This window comes from Giraffa tippelskirchi, chromosome 1 (assembly GCF_054371585.1).
Source record: "Giraffa tippelskirchi isolate mGirTip1 chromosome 1, T2T-mGirTip1v1.2.pri, whole genome shotgun sequence".
Classification (NCBI taxonomy): Eukaryota; Metazoa; Chordata; class Mammalia; order Artiodactyla; family Giraffidae; genus Giraffa; species Giraffa tippelskirchi.
The window spans coordinates 126,772,915-126,797,378 of record NC_137275.1 but is presented as its reverse complement, the minus strand read 5'-3'; positions in this window follow the sequence as shown (position 1 = coordinate 126,797,378).

Genomic DNA, 24,464 nt, shown 5'->3' with positions numbered 1-24,464 from the left:
TGTTCCATATCCTCCCTTGCCTAAGGAGTTTAACAGTTCACACACCCAGATATTTTTACAATAAACCCAACATATGAAAGCATTTTAAAGTTAAAAGGAATTCTTAGAGATGTTTCTAGCCTAATCCCGCCATTTTTCAGATAAGAAAGCTCAGCTAAAAATAATGATTGGAGAAGCAAGATGGGTGAGAACTCCAGGACCAAACTCCCTCAATTCAAGACTGCTTCCCCCAGTGCCGGGTGCGGGATATTTGGTGACTTACTTCACCTCTCTGTGCCTTTGTTTCTATGGCATAAAATTTGTGTGAGAATTAAATGAACTAATATATTCATTACCATGAGGAACAACAGTTGTTGTCATTTTTATAAATTTTTAAGCTTTTTCTTTTTTTAATGTGGACCACATTTAAAGTCTTTCTTGAATTCATTACAATGCTGTTCCTATTTTACATATTGATTTTCTGGCCTACAGACATATGGGATCTTAGCTCCCCAACCAGGGATCGAACCCACACCCCCTGCACTGGAAGTCTTAACCACTGTACCACCAGGGAAATCCCTCCATAATCTAAATGAAGAAGTGGTTTAGTTTCTGAGTCGTATCTGACTCTTGTGACCCCATGGACCATAGTCTGCCAGGCTTCTCTGTCCACGGAATTTCCCAAGCAAGAATACTGGAGTGGGTTGCCGTTTCCCACTCCAGGGGATCTTCCTGACCCAGGGATAGAACCTGAATTTCCTGCATTACTGAGCCACCAGGGAAGCCTCTAAAGGGGATTTCCTCAAATACCCTCAACTATGATGTAAGATGAGATAGAGCAGTATAGCCCAGATACTTTCTCTGCTTTTTTTATCCTGGGATCAGCTGCTCACAGAATACTCAACTTCTGCTCTGTTCTATTCATCTTAGGTTGCTCTTTAGTGGAAAATCTGGATGTTGATGTTCATGGAATTCCAGAGTTTGGTGGTTGAAGCCTGTTGTTCCCACATTGTCTCGTGATAGCTTCATTAGCAGTAAAGGGGCTTCTCCTTGTGACCAGTTTTGTTTTCTCTCTCATTTAGTTCAGAACTCTGGCAAGAAAACCCACACACAAAGCACGTAATTCACAGAGTTCCCAGAAAAGAACACTCAGTAAACATTGGCTGTTTCTACCATTATTTGTCTAGCTCCAAGTTGTCTATCACACCAGTTCAGTTCAGTTCAGTCGTGTCCAACTCTTTGTGACCACATGGACTGCAGCACGCCAGGCCTCCCTGTCCAGCACCAACTCCCAGAGTTTACCCAAACTCATGTCCATCGAAGTGGTGATGCCATCCTACCACCTCATTCTCTGTCGTCCCTTTCTCCTCCTGCCCTCAATCTTTCCCAGCATCAGAGTCTTTTCCAATGAGTCAGCACTTCTCATCAGGTGGCCGAAGCATTGGAGTTTCAGCTTCAACATCAGTCCTTCCAGTGAACAACCAGGACTGATCTCCTTTAGGATGAACTGGTTGGATCTCCTTGCAGTCCAACGGTCTCTCAAGAGTCTTCTCCAACACCACAGTTCAAAAGCATCAATTCTTCGGCACTCAGCTTTCTTTACAGTCCAACTCTCACATCCATACATGACTACTGGAAAACCCATAGGCTTGACTAGATGGGCCTTTGTTGGCAAAGTAATGTCACTGCTTTTTAATATGCTGTCTAGGTTGGTCATAACTTTCCTTCTATGGAGTAAGCGTCTTTTAATTTCATGGCTGCAATCACCATCTGCAGTGATTTTGGAGACGCCAAAAATAAAGTCAGCCACTGTTTCCACTGTTTCCTCATCTAATTCCCATGAAGTGATGGGACCAGATGCCATGATCTTAGTTTTCTGAATGTTGAACTTTGAGCCAACTTTTTCACTCTCCTCTTTCACTTTCATCTAGAGGCTCTTTAGTTCTTCACTTTCTGCCATAAGGGTGGTGTCATCTGCATATCTGAGGTGATTGATATTTCTCCCAGTAATCTTGATTCCAGCTTGCGATTTATCCAGCCCAGCGTTTCTCATGATGTACTCTGCATATAAGTTAAATAAGCAGGATGACAATATACAACCTTGCCGTACTCCTTTCCCAATTTGGAACCAGTCTGTTGTTCCATGTCCAGTTCTAACTGTTGCTTCCTGACCTGCATACAGGTTTCTCAAGAGGCAGGTCAGATGGTCTGGTATTCCCATCTCTTTCAGAATTTTCCACAGTTTATTGTGGTCCACACAGTCTATCACATCAGTGTCAAAATTAATGCCACAATCCAGAGCCCTTGGGCTAAGATCTCATCTGTGGACAGAAAAAAAAAATAGCTTTGATTATTTAATACCATGAAAGTGTTAGTCGCTCAGTCGTGTCTAACTCTGCCACCACATGGACTGTAGCCCACCAGGCTGCTCTGTCCATGGGATTCTCCAGGCAAGAATACTGGAGTGAGTAGTCTTTCTCTTCTCCACAGGATCTCCCCAAAACAGGGGTTGAACCCAGGTCTCCTGCATTGCGGGTAGATTCTTTACGGTCTGAGCCACCATTTAATACCATAAAAGCATATAATTATTTCTATTTCACAGTTCTTCAGATCCAGTTAACAACTATGCTCTTCTCTGAGGCAAACATGGGCCATAATTATTTATTAACATTTCTTTAGTCCTGTGATTCAAATAATAGAAATGTATAATTCTTACATAAAATATTTAAATCGTACCTTGATATTTTGACATGCAAAAATATGGAAGTAAAATAGCCACACATTTCATTTCTTAGATGAAAATATTCCATTTCTTGGACTTAAGTTTTCAGTTTGTAAAGTCTACATTCCTTGTCTTTATAACTTTTGAGGCTATAATTTTCCACTTAAATTTACTATTTGCCACTTTGCACAATTACCCACCTATATGTGCACCCTACTTAATACCATACACATAGCTGGAATTTTTTAATTTTTAGGAAATTTTCTTTTCTGATTTCATAGTTTAATAAAAATGGCTATGAAAGTTTGTGCAGCAGAACTCTGAATAACAGATTTTCAGTTTCTTTAGAACAACTCCAGGATCTTTCTCATTCATCTCAGCACAAATCAGACCATGTCAGTAACCTACTTAAAACCTCTCAATGTCTTCCTCTCACATGTGGAATTAAATCCTGTAAAGCCCTCCCTGACCTCACCTCCTGGGAGCCCCCTCTCCTATCACTCAGGGTGTCCCAGCCACAGTGACCTTTTCATTGTGCCAGGACATGCCATGTGTACCCCCATCCCCAGCACTTGAACTTGCCCTTCTTTTCCTCTGGCAGGAACTCTCTCCTGGCAAATGTTTGCTTGGTTCTGTCCCTCACTTCACTCAGTTCTCTGCTCAAATGCCATCTCCTGAGAGAGACCCTTCCTCAACATCTCTCAAACACCCCCATGCTCATACTCCGTCTCTCCTTACCACCTCTTCCTGTTTCATTTTCTTCATAGCCCTTATCACTACTTAAAAATATGTACCTATTGGTTATTTACTTTTTTATGATCTGTCCCCCATTCTAAGAGGTAAGATCTACAAAACCAGAAATTTAATTTACTTTATTCCTGTATCTCAAGCACCTGACAGCTGTCAGACACTCAAAAACGCATTGAATTAATAAATAACAAATAAAGCTTGGTGTGCCAATACTCAGCACTATACTTGGCTTATAGTGAGCTGAATAAATGATAGTTGAATAAATAAAATATTTCATTCAACAAAAAATATATGGCACTCAGAACAAAAGGCATGACGTACCTGTCTTCAGACACCGTAGAAACTTACTGCAGAGAGAATAATTACATGCATGGAAAACTTTTAAATGCTATGTAATGCTGTGCTAAGCTGCATGAAAAACAGTTCCACAATAATTGTGTCTATATCACCGATGCAGCTAATAAGTGCATGGCTGCCCAGGAAGTAGAGACTGATGAAGGCAGAAGTTCTCAGGCAGGTTTCACTAAGTAGCAATTTGAGATAGATCTTGAAAGAACTGTGGGTCAGTCCTCTGTGATGACCTAGAGGAGGAGGATAGGGGGAAAAGGAAGAAGGTACAAGAGCAGGGGGATACATGTATACATATAGCTGATTTACTTTGTTGTACAGCAGAAACTAATACAACATTGTTAAGCAACTATATCCCAATTTAGAAAAAGAAAAACAACAGTTGTGATTTTCAGATCAGGACATTACGGAGGAGATCATCAAAAAAAGGGAGAAAAAAGACAGCCCATAATGGAATTATACTTTTTCTTTTCTTATTTTTTTATTGAAGTACAGTTGCTGTAGACTATTATGGAAATTAAAGGTGTACAATATAGTGATTCACAATTTTTTAGTTATACTCCATTCATCAGTTAGTCCAGTCACTCAGTCATGTCCAACTCTTTGTGACCCCATGGACCACAGCATGCCAGGCCTCCCTGTCAATCACCAACTCCCAGAGTTTACCCAAACTCATGTCCATTGAATTGGAGATGCCATCCAAACACCTCATCCTCTGTCATCCTCTTCTCCTCCTGCCTTCAATCTTTCCCAGCATCAGGATCTTTTCCAATGAATCAGCTCTTCTCATCAGGTGGCCAAAGTATTGGAGTTTCAGCTTCAACATCAGTCCTTCCAATGAATACTCAGGGCTGATCACCTTTAGGATAGAATGGTTGGATCTCCTTGCAGTCCAACGGACTCTCAAGAGTCTTCTCCAACACCACAGTTCAAAAGCATCAATTCTTCGACTTTCAGCTTCCTTTATAGTCCAACTCTCACATCCATACATAACTACTGGAAAAACCATAGACTTGACTAGATGGACCTTTGTTGGCAAAGTAATATCTCTGCTTTTTAATATGCCGTCTAGGTTGGTCATAACTTTCCTTCCAAGGAGTAAGCGTCTTTTAATTTCATGGCTGCAATCACCACCTGTAGTAATTTTGGAGTACAAAAAAATAAAGTCAGCCACTGTTTCCACTGTTTCCTCATCTATTTCCCATGAGGTGATGGGACCAGATACCATGATCTTAGTTTTCTGAATGTTGAACTTTGAGCCAACTTTTTCACTCTCCTCTTTCACTTTCATCAAGAGGCTCTTTAGTTCTTCACTTTCTGCCATAAGGGTGGTGTCATCTGCATATCTGAGGTGACTGATGTTTCTCCCGGCAATCTTGATTCCAGCTTGTGCTTCATCCATCCCAGCATTTTTCATGATGTACTCTGCATATAAGTTAAATAAGCAGGGTGACAATATACAGCCTTGCCGTACTCCTTTCCCAATTTGGAACCAGTCTGTTGTTCCATGTCCAGTTCTAACTGTTGCTTCCTGACCTGCATACAGGTTTCTCAAAAGGCAGGTCAGGTGGTCTGGTATTCCCATCTCTGTCAGAATTTCCCACAGTTTATTGTGATCTACACAGTCAAAGGCTTTGGCATAGTCAATAAAGCAGAAATAGATGTTTTTCTGGAACTCTCTTGCTTTTTTGATGATCCAGCGAATGTTGGCAGTTTGATCTCTGGTTCCTCTGCCTTTTTTAAAACCAGCTTGAACATATGGAAGTTCACCGTTCACGTATTGCTGAAGCCTGGCTTGCAGAATTTTGAGCATTACTTTACTAGCTTGTGAGATGAGTGCAATTGTGTGGTAGTTTGAGCATTCTTTGGCATTGCCTTTCTTTGGGATTGGAATGAAAACTGACCTTTTCCAGTCCTCTGGCCACTGCTGAGTTTTCCCAATTTGCTGGCATATTGAGTGCAGCACTTTCACCACATCATCTTTTAGGATTTGAAATAGCTCAACTGGAATTCCATCACCTCCACTAGCTTTGTTCATCGTGATGCTTCCTAACGCCCACTTGAATTCGCATTCCAGGATGTCTGGCTCTAGGTGAGTGGTCACACCATCATGATGATCTGGGTCAGGAAGATCTTTTTTGTACAGCTCTTCTGTTTATTCTTGCCACCTCTTCTTAATATCTTCTGCTTCTGTTAGTTCCACACCATTTCTGTCCTTTATTGAGCCCATCTTTGCATGAAATGTTCCCTTAGCATCTGTAATTTTCTTGAAGAAATCTCTAGTCTTTCCCATTCTATTATTTTCTTCTATTTCTTTGCACTGATGACTGAGGAAGGCTTTCTTATTTCTTCTTGCTATCCTTTGGAACTCTGTATTCAAATGGGTATATCTTTCCTTCTCTCCTTTGCTTTTCACTTCTCTTCTTTTCCCAGCTATTTTTAAGGCCTCCTCAGGCAGCCATTTTGCTTTTATACTCCATTTATAGTTATTATAAAATATTCGGTATATTCTCCATGTTGCATACTATATCCTCATTGCTTATTTTATACATAGTAGTTTGTACGTCTTAACACCCTTCCCCTATGTTGCCCCTCCCCTCCCCACTATTAACTACCAGATTGTTCTCTATCTCTGTGATCCTGCTTCTTTTTTGTTACATTTCCTAGTTTGTTGGAGTTGTACTTTCTTAACAATGCATTTTATTTCTACTGGAATTTTTCCAATTTAAGCACATAGTGAATATTAAATTGCATATCCCTGGCAATGTTGAGATTCTCATGATTTGAAGTTTAAAATGTGAAATAAAAGCTGGTCATCTCTACTCATGTGCTACGATGCAACTATTTTTGCTTCAAGTAATTTAGTCAAAAGTTAGCATGAGTGCTACTGAATTATACCTGTTTAAAAAATTAAAACGCTTTTAGAAGAAAGGGTTTTAATATATTAAAGATAAAAGAAATCCTGGAGTATCTTAACATGGCCATATCCATAAAACATGCTTTTTATGATTACAAGTTACTGAAGATATTTTCAGAAATAGTCAATCTCAGACATGCTCATTGTCTTATCCTGTACTTGAATATTAAGTGGCTTAAAATAGATCCATGCTTGCTTGTAATTCAATGCAATAAAGTTGATTATCAAAGAACAGTACCCTAACGACATGAAAGAATTAGTGTAGAGCCCTAAGTTTCAAAAGGCCTATACTTCAGTGAAAGGGTCAGGACAGTGTATAATGTTAAGAATTCATATTTCATATGCTCTAACCTCATACTGAACTTTTGGAGATGTTTGATATTCTTTACCAAGTTGGAATCGACATAGAATCAGCAGGACACAGCACTGCCTTCCAAGGGAGTGGATCATACCCTGAGCAGAAATGCATTTGCAGTGAAAGGACACGACTCTCCCTCCACCAGCTCCAATAGAACCAGTCAAGGAAAACATAGCCCAGAGGTACACAACATCTCTTGTAAAACTGAAAAAACAAAATCAATTGAAAAATGAATTTCTTATTTAACTGCAAGAATACATTAGTAAAATAATGTTCCCACTCAAAAACGAGAGTATTTGTTTCTAATTTCTTTCTTCCTCCTCTTACAGGTGAATATTTTGAAGTTAAAAAAGTGAAATAAACTGTATTATATAGAAATCCGGTATGTCTGCCTTAATTTGATGTTACAAAAGGTCAAGTGGAGAAAAAGATGGAAAGAAAAAGAAAGGAAGGGAGGGAAAGAGGGAGGAAGGAAGAGAGAAAGGGAGGAAGGAGTGAGGAAAGAAAGAATGAATGAAAAAAAGAAAATCAAATGTGTACCAGATGCCTTGAACTCCACATTTCCAGAACTGGAGTCTTGATCTTCCATCCACATTGGCTTCTCCTCCCATCTCCTCATCCTCTCTGGGGGCCCCTCCTTCCCTCCAGACTTCAGTTCAAAACACTTGTCTTGACCTCAATTCCACAGCCCACATCTAACCTGTCAGAGTCTTGCTGGCTCTGCTTTCAAAATATAAAAGTGAAAGTGTTAGTCGCTCAGTCATGTCCTACTCTTTGTGACTCCATGAACTATAGCCCATCAGGCTCTTCTGTCCATGGGATTTTCCAGGCAAGAATACTGAAGTGGGTAGCCATTCCCTTCTTGAGGGGCTCTTCCCAACCAAGGGATTGAACCTGGGTCTCCTGCATTGCAGGTAGAGTCTTTACTATTTAAGCCACCAGGGAAGTCTCAAAATATAAAAGTATATCCAATACACCCAGTACTTCTTACCAACACCATCATCCTCTCTCTCACTCAGATCAGGGCAGCAGCCTTCCAGATGTTCCCTCCTGCCTCCACCTCATCCTGTGTCTCTTCTCTACATAGCAACCAAAGGAGCCTTCTTAAAACTGTTCAAAACACCATTGTAGTGACAGTAAGCACTTGTGACAGCAAAAAGTGAAACTGACCCAAGACTGTCCTCAAAGAGCTTCCAGGCCAGCTACTGGTGTTCTCAAGAAGGAAACAGTCAGAAAGGAGGTATTTGAACAGTTCTTCAGATAAAGTGGAATTTTCCCTCCAACCACAGTTCTTTCTTCACTGGACACATTTATAAACAAAAGCTCCTGATTATCCCAACGTTCTTGAATTTTCTGAGAACAGTGAGATTCCTAGATGCTCTCTGCTTTGAAACTTTCCATTGGAAACTGCTGTGATTTTTTTTTTTTAATTGGAGCTAGTTTCAGCAGCTCCTCCACTTCTCAATTGCAGGATGCCAGCAGGGCAGCCAGCCTCTGAGATTTAATTTCTCAAACAAGATGGGACGTGGCAGGGCCTGCCCTGTCCTACCCACAGGACCACTGCAAGAGTTAACTGAGATTCCAATGGTCATGTACAGGTGTGACAGCTGGATCATAAATAAAGATGAGCACAAATGAATTGATGCTTTTGAACTGTGGTGCTGGAGAAGACTCTTGAAAGTCCCTTGGGCAGCAAGGAGATCAAACCAGTCAATCCTAAAGGAAATCAACCCTGAATATTCACTGGAAGGATTGATGCTGAAGCTGAAGCTCCAGTACTTTGGCCACCTGTTGTGAAGAGCCAACTTACTGGAAAAGACCCTGATGCTGGGAAAGATTGAGGACAGGAGGAGAAGTGAGCCAAAAATGATGAAATGGTTTGATGGCATCACTGACTCAACGGACATGAGTTTGGGCAAACTCTGGGAGATAGTCTCTGCCTACTGAACTCTGGACCCTAAACTTCCTAGAGGAGGCACCAATGCCCACCATCCTCAACGCTACATTTCTCACCAAGGCACCCACCCTACCATCCACACCCAACACATTTGTTTTGAATGAGCAACTGAATTAAAGAAAAGGGAGAAGGCCTTCCAGTGCCTTATGCCAGACACGTCTCAACTTCAACGCCTAGTCACCTTGTCCCATCCCTCAGGTTAGTCCTGGATTATCACCCTCCGTGTTCATTGCCATCCAAGTTCATCACTCCATAGTATCTCAAACCCTCACTGTCTTCTCCCTCTCTCTATTCTTACCGGTGAATGCTGCTTTCCAAAATAGTCTCTAAGTTTCTAGAATATAGTCTATAATTTTGATTTCTTTTGTATTCCTCATAATGCACTTTGTTTTTTTTGGCCTTGCCACGAGGCATGTGGGATCTTAGTTCCCCAACCAGGGATCCAACCTGTGCCACCTGCATTGTAAAGACACAGTCTTAACCCCTGGGCAGCCAGGGAAGTCCCCTTCCTAAGGCCCTTTAAATAGGAAAATCTAAGACTGAGTCTGCCCTTGGCCAAGGGTTCTCTAAAATGGCATGAGAGGTACAGGGGCTGACAAAAGGGTTCAAAATAACTTATCTGAAATAATTCACATAACTGTTGAATACATAATGTCTGTGACTCATACCTCGTTTCAATTATGAGCCCTCAACAGCACATAAACAAATATCTTTCAGGTCCTGAATCACACTCCTGATAATTCAGCCACATAATTCTTTGCTGAAACAGAATGCCTCTCACCCAAAAAAATATCTGACACAGCAAAAACAAAAAGTGCTTTAGAAAACATTCTAAATCGACTTTAGCATTATAGAATGTTTGCTGTAGATGCAACTGCCACTTGGGACTTCTGCCATTGGGACCATTTCTCCATCTTTAATTCAGGTTTGATATTCTCCTCTGTGTCCTCCAGTTGTGAAATTATAGATGTGGTTTTCTGAAAAACCCAGTTTTCAGAAAATTAGAGACAAAAAACAGCACAAAATTCTGATAACAATGTATTCCTAGAAAAAACTTTGGTTTCAGCATAATTTGTGTGTTTAATTATTTAATTATTTCAATGTAACTATATCTGGGGGCCTTCCAGTTGGCTCAGTGGTAGAGAATTCACCTGCCAGTGCAGGAAGATGCAGGAGATGTGGGTTCAATCCCTGGGTCAGGAAGATCCCCTGGAGAAGGAAATGGCAACCCACTCCAGTATTCTTACCTGGAAAATTTCATGGACAGAAGAGCCAGGCTGGCTGCAGCCCAGGGGGTCACAAAAAGTCTGACACAACTAAGCAACTGAGCACCAACACAACTATATTTTGTGTTGACTTTTTGAAAATCCTTTATTATTTGCATATCTTCCAAACCCCACTGAAAAAAATACAAGTGATTAATATTTTCGTAGTCAAGCTAACTTTGGAATTGATGACAACATGTGAACTAAAATCCTACCTAAATGTGAAGAAACTCTTCTAAAACTGGAACTTTGAACTTTGGAACTTTGAGAATTTATTGAGAACTTTATGACATTCCTTGGTGGTTTGTCTCCTTTCAGTTTTCCACAAATATACACCTTTGGAAAAGAAGATGATTCTGCTTAATCTGCCCTGGCTGATCTGGCTTCCTTAGAAAGCTTTTAGAAAGGAATGAAGAGGCTTAAGCACACTTTGGATTCATCTGGCCTGATCTACAACATTCAAAAGAGCATTTAATTTCTTGCATCCTTGTCTGAGTTAGATGCTGCTGAAATACTCAAAGATCAAAAAATAAAACTGCTCAACCTAAGAAGAAATAAGTTCTAAGAGTCTTTTTGTTTTCCAAAAAGGTCAAAATCTCAAGTTCAACACATGATCCTCTATGGAGGAAAGGAATACAAATGTGTATAAACATGGTGACAAAGAATCCCCAAGGCTGTTCCATCGTGAGAATGATTAGAATTTGACATGTTTGAACTCTCCACACACTTGCTGAACTTCCGGACAGCTCTACCAGTCATAATTAACCACTAACGAAATTTTACTAGGAAAAAAATTACAAGCTAGAGTTGGAATCTCTTTAAGTCTGAGGGAGCAAGTGCCATGAGAATGATTGCCGTCCTATAGGAGAGACTACCACAGAAAGGCTCCAAAACAAATCTGTCCCCAACAGCTAATAATTCACCTATTATCAAACCCTCTAGAATCATAATACCTCAGTCTCCACTGTGAGCCTGCAAAACAACTGATGAATTGCAGCAACCGGCCGAATGGGTGATGTGCCTTGGGATTTGGGAATTCCACCCACCCTAAGTGTGAGAAGAATTTATGAAGATAACATGACACGCTAATATATTTTTACAGCTTAAACAAGATACTCTGTGCCATTTTTGAGCACCACACATAGTTTATCAATATAACTCCTAAGACCTTTATCCCCTTTTGTTTCTTTGCTGCCGTGCATAATGTCATTATCAAAAACGTTAAGACTGACTAAAGTGCAAGCATTTCAATCCTGGACAGAAGCTCTTCCAAAAAAAACTTTTTATTTTTTATTGCAGTACAGCCGATTAACAAACAATGTTGTGATGGTTTCAGGTGAACAATCCAAGGGACTCAGTCATACATATACATGTATCCATTCTCCCCCAAACTGCCCTCCCTCCTTTTTTCCCCTTTCTTTCACTATTTTCATTCCGTTTGTTGGTTCATTTTGATTTTTGTTGCGTTTGTTACAATCGTCTTAAATACAATCTTCAGCCATAGCAAAAACACGTAAAACACTTTGCATTGTTTCAAAGTGACCTTTGAAAAACCTTATTCTTCTATCTGCTTTTGGATGGGTCAGGTGGTGTGTCAGATCCTAATACAGCATTGGCTGGCATTCAGGCATCTTTCAGAGAGAAATCACGGTCACCACCTCCGTCGGATAAAACTCTTAGTTCATAGGTAGAAAGACATCAGCACTGTCTGCTGCCCCAGCTGTTGGAGAATGTCAGCGCTGCATCTCAGGGCTATTTTCATTCTCTAAGACAGTTTGAGTAATTTACAATGGAAATGTACTTCAGGCATTCTCTGATGAATCACATTTCGTGTATAAATATATAAGAAATGAAAACTGTAAATTCAATGAATAAATATGTATCAGACCTGTTACTGTCTATGATAAAAAAAAATAAAAAGAACTTGCAGCTAATGTTTAGTGAGTCATTATCCCCTGCCTGGCACCATGTGCTTTTCCTATATCAGCTCATTCAGCTCTAATACAACTCCACAAGACAGGAACTATTACGATGCCTGTTTTCTAAATGAGGAAACAGGCTTCTGGGGTTTACAAAAGGTTTAAAAAATAAAAAACTTCTACATAGAAAAGCAGAAACTTGAACTCGGGTCCAGTCTACTAAAAAATCCATGCTCTTGAGAAATAGGCTTACTGGTTTCTGCAAAATCCATGCACACACCACTTTATGTTGCTTTGAAATTTGTCAAATATCATATTTGCACTGGAATAAGATTTAACCATCTCACGAATCTTTTCAAATCAAATATGGATGAGTGATATCACCGGTTGTGAACAGAGTGATCTTGGAAAATTAACTTAAAATCTCAAGGCTTCAGTTGACTCATTTGTATAAAGCTCCCAAGATTACTAAGGGGTAAATGAGATCGCATGTGAGAGAACATAGTAAGACATCACAAATAAAAGCATTTTCTTTTTTAATCCATTTACAGAGCTTCAATATTTAAGATAATTCTATTTGAAAATTAATGGATTTTCTCTTTTACACACATATCCTCTCTATTAACTTTGTTTTTTTTTTTATTTTTATTTTTTTATATAAATTTATTTATTTTAGTTGGGGGCTAATTACTTTACAATATTGTAATAGTTTTTGCCATACATTGATATGAATCAGCCATGGGTTTACATGTGTTCCCCTTCCTGGACCCCCCACCCACCTCCCTCCCCATCCCATCCCTCTGGATCATCCCATTGCCCCGGCCCTGAGCCCTTGTCACATGCATCAAAAAGATTCCATATAGTCCATGGAATTCTCCAGGCCAGAATACTGGAGTGGACAGCCATTCCCTTCTCCAGGGGATCTTCCCAACCCAGGGATCAAACCCAGGTCTCCCACATTGCCGGCAGATTCTTTACCAGCTGAGCCACCAGGGAAGCCCAAATAATATAATAATGACAAACAAATAAAATGTGATTTAAAAAGAAAGATGTGCAAATGCATTGCTTTTGAAACATGTGTGCATGCTCAGTCATGTCCAACTCTGTGCAACCTCCATGGACAATAGTCCACCAGGTTCTTCTAAGACCCCAAGCAGCCAAAGAAATATTTTTTTAAAAAATAGGTGTCTTGGGTATAAGAAAAAAGGAAGAGTTGTTGAAGAGGTAGATTATTAGAAATTTGCAGTCAGTAACATCAAAAGTGAATTCAAAGCTTGGTTTTGATTCAAATAAATCCAGGTGCAGAAATGGGGGAAATTGATCCTAAAATAATTCACCTAGAGGTAAAGCTAGAGTCATGAGGTGAGTCCAGTCCACCTGACACATTAGGAAAATGTATATGAGTTAAATCTGAAAAAGCAAAAGCAAATTGTCTAGCTTAATGGCAGGAAGTAACAGATTTTATGCACCCCTCCATCCCTTTTTTGTTTCTTAGGATCCAAGAAGAATTTGGAAAAATCTTGTGAACCAGACAAGCAATCAGGAATGAAAAGAATTGTTACTGAGCAGTCTTTCAGAGAGATTAAGTAACATCTGGTTGGGGTTGCATACTTATTCACCTCTTTCTTGAAAAGTCTTTAACTTGGAAAAAGGAAGCATTCAGTTATTTCAGAAATTGAGACTACTGACACATAATTATTTCACTTTGTGACATTTCCTGAAAAATATACCTCACTATGTAAATGTTGATTCTTAAGTCAGTTGTGAAAACGGCTAATGAAAGTGCTCCAGGTTTATATTTCTCTTCCATGTGACTTTCTGAGTCAGTTCAGTTCAGTCGCTCAGTCGTGTCCGACTCTTTGTGACCCCATGAATTGCACCACGCCAGGCCTCCCTGTCCATCACCAACCCCCAGAGTTTACCCAAACCCATATCCATCGAGTCAGTGATGCCATCCAACCATCTCATCCTCTGTCATCCCCTTCTCCTCCTGCCCCCAATCCTTCCCAGCATTAGGGTCATTTCCAATGAGTCAACTCTTAGCATGAGGTGGCCAAAGTTTTGGAGTTTCAGCTTCAACATCAGTCCTTCCAATGAACACCCAGGACTGATCTCCTTTAGGATGGACTGATTGGATCTCCTTGCAGTCCAAGGGACTCTCAAGAGTCTTTTCCAATACCACAGTTCAAAAGCATCAATTCTGTGGCGCTCAGCTTTCTTCACCATCCAACTCTCACATCCATACATGACCACTGGAAAAACCATAGCCTTGACTAGATGGACTTTTGTTGGCAAAGTAATGTCTCTGCTTTTAAATATGCTATTTAGGTTGGCCATAACCTTCCTTCCAAGGAGTAAGTGTCTTTTAATTTCATGGCTGCTATCACCAGCAGCAGTGATTTTGGAGCCCCAAAAAATCAAGTCTGACACTGTTTCCACTGTTTCCCCATCTATTTGCCATGAAGTGATGGGACCAGATGCCATGATCTTAGTTTTCTGAATGTTGAGCTTTAAACCAACTTTTTCACTCTCCCCTTTCACTTTCATCAAGAGGCTCTTTAGTTCTTCTTCACTTTCTGCCATAAGGGTGGTGTCATCTGCATATCTGAGGTTATTGATATTTCTCCCAGCAATCTTGATTCCAGCTTGTGTTTCTTCCAGCCCAGTGTTTCTCATGATGTACTCTGCATATAAGTTAAATAAGCAGGGTGACAATATATAGCCTTGACATACTCCTTTTCCTATTTGGAACCAGTCTGTTGTTCCATGTCCAGTTCTAACTGTTGCTTCCTGACCTGCATACAGGTTTCTCAAGAGACAGGTCAGATGGTCTGGTATTCCCACCTCTTTCAGAATTTTCCACAGTTTATTGTGATCCACACAGTCAAAGGCTTTGGCATAGTCAATAAAGCAGAAGTAGATGTTTTTCTGGAACTCTCTTGTTTTTTTGATGATCCAGCGGATATTGGCAATTTGATCTCTGGTTCCTCTGCCTTTTCTAGAACCAGCTTTAACATCTGGAAGTTCATCGTTCACGTATTGCTGAAGCCTGGCTTGCAGAATTTTGAGCATTACTTTACTAGCTTGTGAGATGAGTGCAATTGTGCGGTAGTTTGAGCATTCTTTGGCATTGCCTTTCTTTGGGATTGGAACGAAAACTGACCTTTTCCAGTCCTGTGGCCACTGCTGAGTTTCCCAAATTTGCTGACATATCGAGTGCAGCACTTTCACCACATCATCTTTTAGGATTTGAAATAGCTCAACTGGAATTCCATCACCTCCACTAGCTTTGTTTGTAGTGATGCTTTTTAAGGCCCATTTGACTTCACATTCCAGGATGTCTGGCTCTAGGTGAGTGATCACACCATCATGATGATCTGGGTCAAGAAGATCTTTTTTGTACAGTTCTTCTGTGTATTCTTGCCACCTCTTCTTAATATCTTCTGCTTCTGTTAGGTCCGTACCATTTCTGTCCTTTATTGAGCCCATCTTTGCATGAAATGTTCCCTTGGTATCTCTAATTTTCTTGAAGAGATCTCTAGTCTTTCCCAATCTGTTGTTTTCCTCTATTTCTTTGCATTGATCGCTGAGGAAGGCTTTCTTATCTCTCCTTGCTATTCTTTGGGACTCTGCATTCAGATGGGAATATCTTTCCTTTTCTCCTTTGCTTTTCATTTCTCTTCTCTTCCCAGCTATCTGTAAGGCCTCCTTAGACAGCCATTTTGCTTTTTTGCATTTTTTGCCCTTTTTGCATTTCTTTTCCATGGGGATGGTCTTGATCCCTGTCTCCTGTACAATGTCACGAACCTCTGTCCATAGTTCATCAGGCACTCTATCAGATCTAATCCCTTAAATCTATTTGTCACTTCCACTGTATACTCATAAGGGATTTGATCTAGGTCATATCTGAATGGACTAGTGGTTTTCCCTACTTTCTTCAATTTAAGTCTGAATTTGGCAATAAGGAATTAATGATCAGAGCCACAGTCTGCTCCCGGTATTGCTTTTGCTGACTGTATAGAGCTTCTCCATCTTTGGCTGCAAAGAATAAAGTCAATCTGATTTCGGTGTTGACCATCTGGTGATGTCCATTTGTAGAGTCTTCTCTTGTGTTGTTGGAAGAGGGTGTTTGCTATGACCAGTGCGTTCTCTTGGCAAAACTCTATTAGCCTTTGTCCTGCTTCATTCTGAGTACTTTCTGAGTACTATAAGTTTAAACTAACATAAACTGCATTTGATGAAATTTTCAAAAAATCAACACTGATGTTTTAATTCCGATTTCAAAGAAGCAATTTGTCTTGGTTTGTCACACAGGTTATCATTTCATCATTAAGCCTATGCCAGAAATCTTGAAATTGCTATAGAACAGTAATATATAACCCCTCTGACCTTCCTAAGGTTTTTTATATCTGTGGTCAAAATAAAGATTGAAGATGCTACTGTTAGCATCCTGTTAGGATGTGGCTATTTGTGATGGCCACTGAAGATAGAAATTCTTTCAATTGGGTTCACAATTACATCAAGTGATGTTTATATCCTTATGATCCCTTTCTGTGTCAGGTGGTGTGTGAGTGTGTGTGTGTGTGTGTGTGTGTGTGTGTGTGTGTGTGTCTGCACACGCGCTCCGCTGCTCAGTTGGTCCAACTCTTTGCAACCCTGTGGATTTGTAGCCCGCCGGGCTCCTCTGTCCATGGGATTTCCCAGGCAAGAATATTGGAGTGGGTTGCCATTACTTCTTCAGGAGACCTTCCAGACGCAGGGATCAAACCCATGTCTCCTGCATCTCCTGCATTGGCAGGCAGATTCTTTACCACTGAGCCACCTGGGAAGTCCTGTGTTAAGTGGAGTTTTATAAATATCTATAAGAGACATCTAGGAACCTTATACAGTACTTCAAACTTCTCTAAATTGTAGATAAATGGGTGATAGGTAATGAGTTCTCACAAACATTAAAAATAAAGAAGATCACTTTGGTCCAAGATAAGAAGAACAGCACCCTCTAAAATTGAGAGTGGAGCAGAGAGAATCTCAGAAACTACAGCATAGGATCCAGCCAAACGTTCTAACTAGTTTTGATGTTTGTTTGTGCACCTGAAAGAAACGAGTCATTCCTGTTGCCAGTACACAAATATCCCTGTAATTAAAAGGCTTTTTCACTTTTTTATTTTTTTTATTTTTTTTTTTTTTACAAAACTCATTTTATTTTTTTATTTATTTACTTTTTTTATAAATTTATTTATTTTAGTTGGGGGCTAATTACTTTACAATATTGTAATAGTTTTTGCCATACATTGATATGAATCAGCCATGGGTTTACGTGTGTTCCCCTTCCTGGACCCCCCACCCACCTCCCTCCCCATCCCATCCTTCTGGATCATCCCATTGCCCTGGCCCTGAGCCCTTGTCACATGCATCGAACATGGAATGGTGCTCTGTTTCACATATGACAATACACATGTCTCAATGCCATTCTCCGAGAACGTCCCACCCTCCTCCCTCAGAGTCCATAAAATTGTTCCATGCATCTGTGTCTCTTATTCTGTCTCGCATATAGGGTTATCGTTACCATCTTTCAAATTCCATATATATGCATTAGTATACTGTATTGTTGTTTTTCTTTCTGGCTTACTTCACTCTGTATAATGGGCTCCAGTTTCATCCATCTCAGTAGAACCGATTCAAATGTATTTTTTTTAATGGCTGAGTAATATTCCATTGTGTATATGTACCACAGCTTCCTTATCCATTCATCTGCTGATGGACATCTAGGTTGCTTCCATGTCCTGGCTATTGTAAACAGTGCTGCGATGAACATTGGGGTACACGCGTCTCTTTCAATTCTGGTTTCCTCGGTGTATATGCCCAGCAGTGGGATTGCTGGGTCATATGGCAGTTCTAGTCCCAGTTTTTTAAGGAATCTCCACACTGTTCTCCATAGTGGCTGTACTAGTTTGCATTCCCACCAACAGTGTAAGAGGGTTCCCTTTTCTCCACACCCTCTCCAGCATTTATTGCTTGTAGACTTTTGGATAGCAGCCATTCTGACTGGTGTGAAATGATACCTCATTGTGGTTTTGATTTGCATTTCTCTAATAATGAGTGATGTTGAGCATCTTTTCATGTGTTTGTTAGCCATCTGTATGTCTTCTTTGGAGAAATGTCTGTTTAGTTCTTTGGCCCATTTTTTGATTGGGTCGTTTATTTTTCTGGAATTCAGCTGCAGAAGTTGCTTGTATATTTTTGAGATTAATTGTTTGTCTGTTGCTTCATTTGCTTCATTAATCTCAAAAATATACAAATGAAGCAACAGACAAACAATTTTTCACTTTTTTAAAATGGCAATATTTTTTCCATCCTATGTCAGTCAAATCATCCCCCAGACATGTTGATTTACCCAAACCTCACTTGAGTTCTCTGAGTATTTATTCAATGATTTTGACTGGTATAGAGCTAGCCAAGAAAAAAGCAAGGTACAAATAAGCTAGAAGTTCAATTTTCCACTTTTGTGAGGTAAATGAGCTATTAATCAATTGGAATAAAATTTTCAGAAGAGTTCTCTATAAACTTCTAAATGTCTGTGAGCATCCTAAATAGGATGCAGACAATGTACAGAGATACTCGACTCCTACTGAAATCATTCTATCAGCCTCAGAATCATGTGCTGAATACCTTCAATAAGGTGAAGAAGCCATATGTCAAAGGCATGTTTTCAGGAAGTAAAATATATTTTTGTCAGACCTAAGAAAAGTAAATGGAATCTATTTAAATATATTTCCCCAGATGTAGGTTTACAGAAGTAGCAACAAAGCAAACTCCAACATTCTACAATCAAGGAAGTTTACTCTTTTATAATCAACTGATTGCAACTATTTACTATGCACCTACTGTGTTCTGTGAGTATAAATGCTGTGGTTCAGATAGTATCTGCCGGCAGTGCAGAAGACCTGGGTTTGATCCCTGGGTGGAGAAGATCCCTGGAGTAGGAAATGGCAACCCACTCCAGTATTCTTGCCTGAAGAATTCCATGGACAGAGGAGCCTGGCAGGCACAGCCCACAGGGTCACAAAGAGCCAGAAACGACTGAGTAACTAGCACTTTCACTTTAACGTATGCTGTATTGATCCTTTGGGAAAAAATCGAATATGGAAAACAGTGATTAAAAAAAAAAAAAGGACAGGAGGTTGTTGAAAACCTGCTTAGTTCATGAAGTCTTTCTGATTATTTCTGCCTACATGAGAAAACAAACATTACTGAATACCTAGGATGTGCCAGGGCATCCCTGGTGGCTCAGATGGTAAAGAATCTGCCTGCAATGCGGGAGACCTGGGTTCAATCCCTAGGTTGGGAAGATCCCCTGGGGAAGGCATGGCAACCCACTCCAGTATTCTTACCTAGAGAATCCCATGGACAGAGGAACCTGGCGGGCTACAGTCCATAGAGTCTCAAAGAGTCGAACATGATTGAGCAACTAAGCACACACACACAGGTTGTGCCAGACACTGCTAAGCACTGGAAGTTCGGAAATAAATAAATTTTAGTCACTGCCATGGATGAAATCACAGTAGAATGGGACAGACACTACAGTGCTCATCATACGGTGTGCTCAGCTCTGTAACAGCAAGATCATGACGGCCAAGAGACCGAAAGAACTGTTTCACATAATCTTGTTACTTTGGGCTTTTTCAACTCATTTTTTTAAATTGAAGATCCCCTGGAAAAGGATATGGCAACCCACTCCAGTATCCTTGCTGAGCCTGGGGGGCTAAAGTCCATGGGGTCACAAAGAGTCAGACATGACTGAGTGACTGAGAACACATGAATAGTTGACTTACTATGCTGTGTTAGTTTCAGTTGTACTGCAAAGTGATTCAGTTATATACATCTACATGAATCTAGTCTTTTCAAGATTCTTTTCCCTTATAGATTATTACAGGATACTGAGTCGAGTTCCCTCTGCTACACAGTTCAGTTCAGTTCAGTCACTCAGTCGTGTCCAACTCTTCGCAACCCCATGGACTGCGGCATGCCAGGCTTCCCTGTCCATCACCAAATCCCAGGGCTTGATCAAACTCATGTCCCTCGAGTCAGTGATGCCATCCAACCATCTCATCCTCTGTCATCCCCTTCTCCTCCTGCCCTCAATCTTTCCCAACATCAGGATCTTCCCCAAGGAGTCAGTCCTCCACATAAGGTGGCCAAAGTATTGGAGCTTCAGCTTCAGCATCAGTCCTTCTAATGAATATTCAGGACTGATTTCCTTTAGGATTGACTGGTTTGATCTTGCTGTCCAAGGGACTCTCAAGAGTCGTCTTCAACACCACAATTCAAAAGCATCAGTCCTTCAGCTCTCAACTTTATGGTCCAACTCTCACATCCATACATGACTACTGGAAAAACCATAGCTTTGACTACATGGATGTTTGTCAGTAAATAATATCTCTGCTTTTTAATACGCTGTCTAGGTTGGTCATAGCTTTTCTTCCAAGGAGCAAGCATCTTTTAATTTCATGGCTGCAGTCACTATCTGCAGTGATTTTGGAGCCCAAGAAAATAAAGTCTCTCACTGTTTCCATTGTTTCCACATCTATTTGCCACGAATTGATGGGACCAGATGCCATGATCCCCTCATGAAAAAATACGCAAATTGCTTCGGGGTGTTTTAAATTTCTCATTTCCCCTGAAAGTATTCCATCTCTTATATCTAAAGCACCACATCCCAGTCACAAATTTTTCTCTTTACAGATTCCCCACTCTCCTACTTTTATCAGTATCTATCATATATCTCAAAGAACCTGCCTCTTCTTCCTCCCATTCCTTTGTATCTAGCCTGAGTCTCAGACTCTATTCAAATATTCACACATTCTCTTGTTAACATCTTGTTGTTGCTAAGTCGCTTCAGTCGTGTCTGACTCTGTGCGACCCCATAGACGGCAGCCCACCAGGCTCCGTTGTCCCTGGGATTCCCCAGGCAAGAATACTGGAGTGGGTTGCCATTTCCTTCTCCAGTGCATGAAAGGCAAAAGTGAAAGTGAAGTTGCTCAGTCGTGTCCGACTCTTAGCGACCCCATGGACTGCAGCCTACCAGGCTCCTCTGTCCATGGGATTTTCCAGGCAAGAGTACTGGAGTGGGGTGCCATTGCCTTCTCCGTGTTAACATCTAGTGGCCCTTAATTTTGTCAGTCTCTCTTCTGACCCATACAGACTGAAAACCTTTGGATCAACCTAGCCATTGATCTACTCTGTTTCTATATCTAAGTACCATGAAGACAATCTCAGAGCCATGAAATCTGGCATTAAGAAGGAAACATGGTTTCAGAGCTCTGATCAAACCTTTGGGGACAAGCAGCAGTCCTTTCTATACATATCCCTAGTCTGCTCCTTGGAGAAGGAAATGGCAACCTACTCCAGTACTTTTGCCTAGAGACTTCCAAGGACAGAGGAGCCTGGTGGGCTGCTGTCCGTGGGGTTGCATAGAGTCAGACACAAGTGAAGCAACTTAGCATGCATGCATGCATTGGAGAAGGAAATGGCAGCCTACTCCAGTGTTCTTGCCTGGAGAATCCCAGGGACAGGGGAGCCTGGTGGGCTGCTGTCTATGGGGTCGCACAGAGTCAGACACGACTGAAGCGACTTAGCAGCAGCAGCAGTCTGCTCCTTTTCCCATTTCCACAATTTTTTACCGTTTACATTTACTCCTTTTTCAAACCCTATCTTTTGCATTTGCCATAGATTGTCTTACCCTTTTCTCAACATAAAAAACAGAAATCATTTAGGAAAAACTTTCTTAAAGTCCTATTTTCCTACATGGTATATCTTCACACATACATCCCTTCTGTCACAGAGAATAAGATGTCCCGCCTCCTGCCAAAAGCTAGTCTAGCATTCCACATCTTCCCCAGCCAGTCAGCTCTGCTTTTCCAGCCCTTGAACCTCCTCCTCTGTCCTGGATTTTGCCTTCTGCGTGTGATTCAAGCCTCTTCCTTGTGAAGAAACAAGCCTTCTCTCCAGCCAGTGCATCTCTTGAGCAATCTCTCTAGGGCCCCTTGTCTTTCACTATCATTTCTTAACCATGGTCTTTGCTTCCCACTTGGTTCTTCACTCACTGTAATGTGGTTTCTTTCTCCACCATTCTACAACTGGTTTTTGTGTTTTGTTTTTTTTTTTTTTGGAGTGGAGAGGGCGGTAACATGAGGCATGCGGGATCTTAGTTCCCTAACCAGGGATCAAACCCACTCCTCCTGCAGTGGAAGCTCAGAATCCTAACCACTGGACTGCCAGGGAATTCCAACAACTGTTCTTGATGAGATCAAATTGCTATTCATGCAGTTTCCAAATTGCTGTAGCCACTGGATAATTATCTACCCTATCATACTTGATTGTTCTGTGACATTTGACACTACGAACAACTTTTCCGATCTCTTTCCTCAACCAGTTTTTATAACATGATAGCTCTTTGTTTTTCTTCCACATAAAGAATGGATGGAGATGGAAAATCGTCTCCTGTTTCTCCCACTTAAATATTTGAGGACCTCAAAGGGTCTATCCTCTTCCCTGAGTGGCTTCCTTAGTGGTTCAGATGGTAAAGAATCTGCCTGCAATGTGGGAGACCTGGGTTCGATCCCTGGGTCGGGAAGATCTCCTGGAGAAGAGAATGGCTACCCACTCCAGTATTCTTTCCTGGAGAATCCCATGGACAGAGGAGCCTGGTGGGCTACAGTCCATGTCGTCACAAAGAGTCTGACATGACTGAGTGACTAACACTTTCACTTCACTTTCATTTTCAAGGCTCTGTCCTCAGGGCTCATCAATTTTACCTACTAATCCAGTGTTACCTTCTCGAGGTTTCATGTCCATTCTCCATCCTTGTCAGACATTTCTCTTTAAAGCCCACACCCTGGACTTCCTCAGTGTCCAATGGTTAAGAATCCTCCTGCCAATGCAGGGGTCATGGGTTCCATCCCTGATCTGGGAAGATCTCACATGCCACAGGGTAACTAAGCCCATCCACTGCAACTACTGAGTGCATACTCCCTAGAGTCTGTGCTCTGAGTCAAGAGAAGCCACTACAATGAAAAGCCCATGCACTACAATTAGAGAGTAGCCCTGGCTCGCTGAAACTAGAGGGAAATTTAAAAAATTGATTTAAAAAATATATATTAAAAAATAAAGCCTACATCCTGGCATGCCACAGGCTATTTAAAATCAGCAGCATTCAATAGCCTTCAGAATAAAATATAAATTACTTGAAATGTCCTAAATGACCTACATGATCTGACCCATGTATTTTCAAAATGGTGACCTTAGAACTTGGGGTCTGAGCAAGGTCCAAACCAAATTCTCTATTTGCTCTCTGTGACTTGGGTCAGTTCATTAACCACTTCAGGGCTATTTCCTTCTTTCTTTTTTTTTTTTTTTTTCGCAAATGGCAACAAATGATACTTTGTAGAATCAGAGTGTTAGTAGTAACTGCATTTAAGCAGTGGGCATACTTTAGGTGTTTAATAAATGATGATTATTATTTTGCCTACTACTACTTTCATTATTTCTATATAGCCTGATTCTAGACAGGGGATAGTGTTTATTTATCTTTCTATCTCCATCACCTGTGCCTAACACATTGAAGGGACGCAAGAAATGCTTGCTGAACCAAGAGTTAGCATAGGTGACATTTTGGTCTTCTCTTGGCAGACAGTGGGCTTCCGTAGACTGGCTGTTGGCATTCTGAAATACATTATTCGAGTCATCTCACCTTTTCCATCTGAATCCAATAGAAAGTCTTATATCTACTGGCCATCAGAGAGTACACAAAACTCTTCTGGATGTTCCCACCATGACTTCTTATAAATATCAGTGCCACATTGCCTGTGTCAATTTTTAAAATTCACACTGTTCTTATTCTGGATCATACCCAATAAATTTAAGTATGTTTCTGTGTGGCATGTGTGTGCTTAGTCAATCAGTCGTGTCTGACTGCGACACCACGGACTGTAGCCCACCAAGCTCCTCTGTCCATGGCAAGAATACTTAAGCGGGTTGCCATTTCCTTCTCCAGAGGATTTTCCCCACCCTCGGGATCAAACCCAGGTCTCTTGCACTGCAGGCAGATCTTCACTGTCTGAGCCACCAAAGACCTCATATTTCGGTGGATACTTGATTATGTAACAGCATACCTTCTTATTCTGCAAACATTAACATTTGTTTTCTCAGATTCCTGAAGTTAAATTGAAAATGCCTGTTTCTAACATCAGT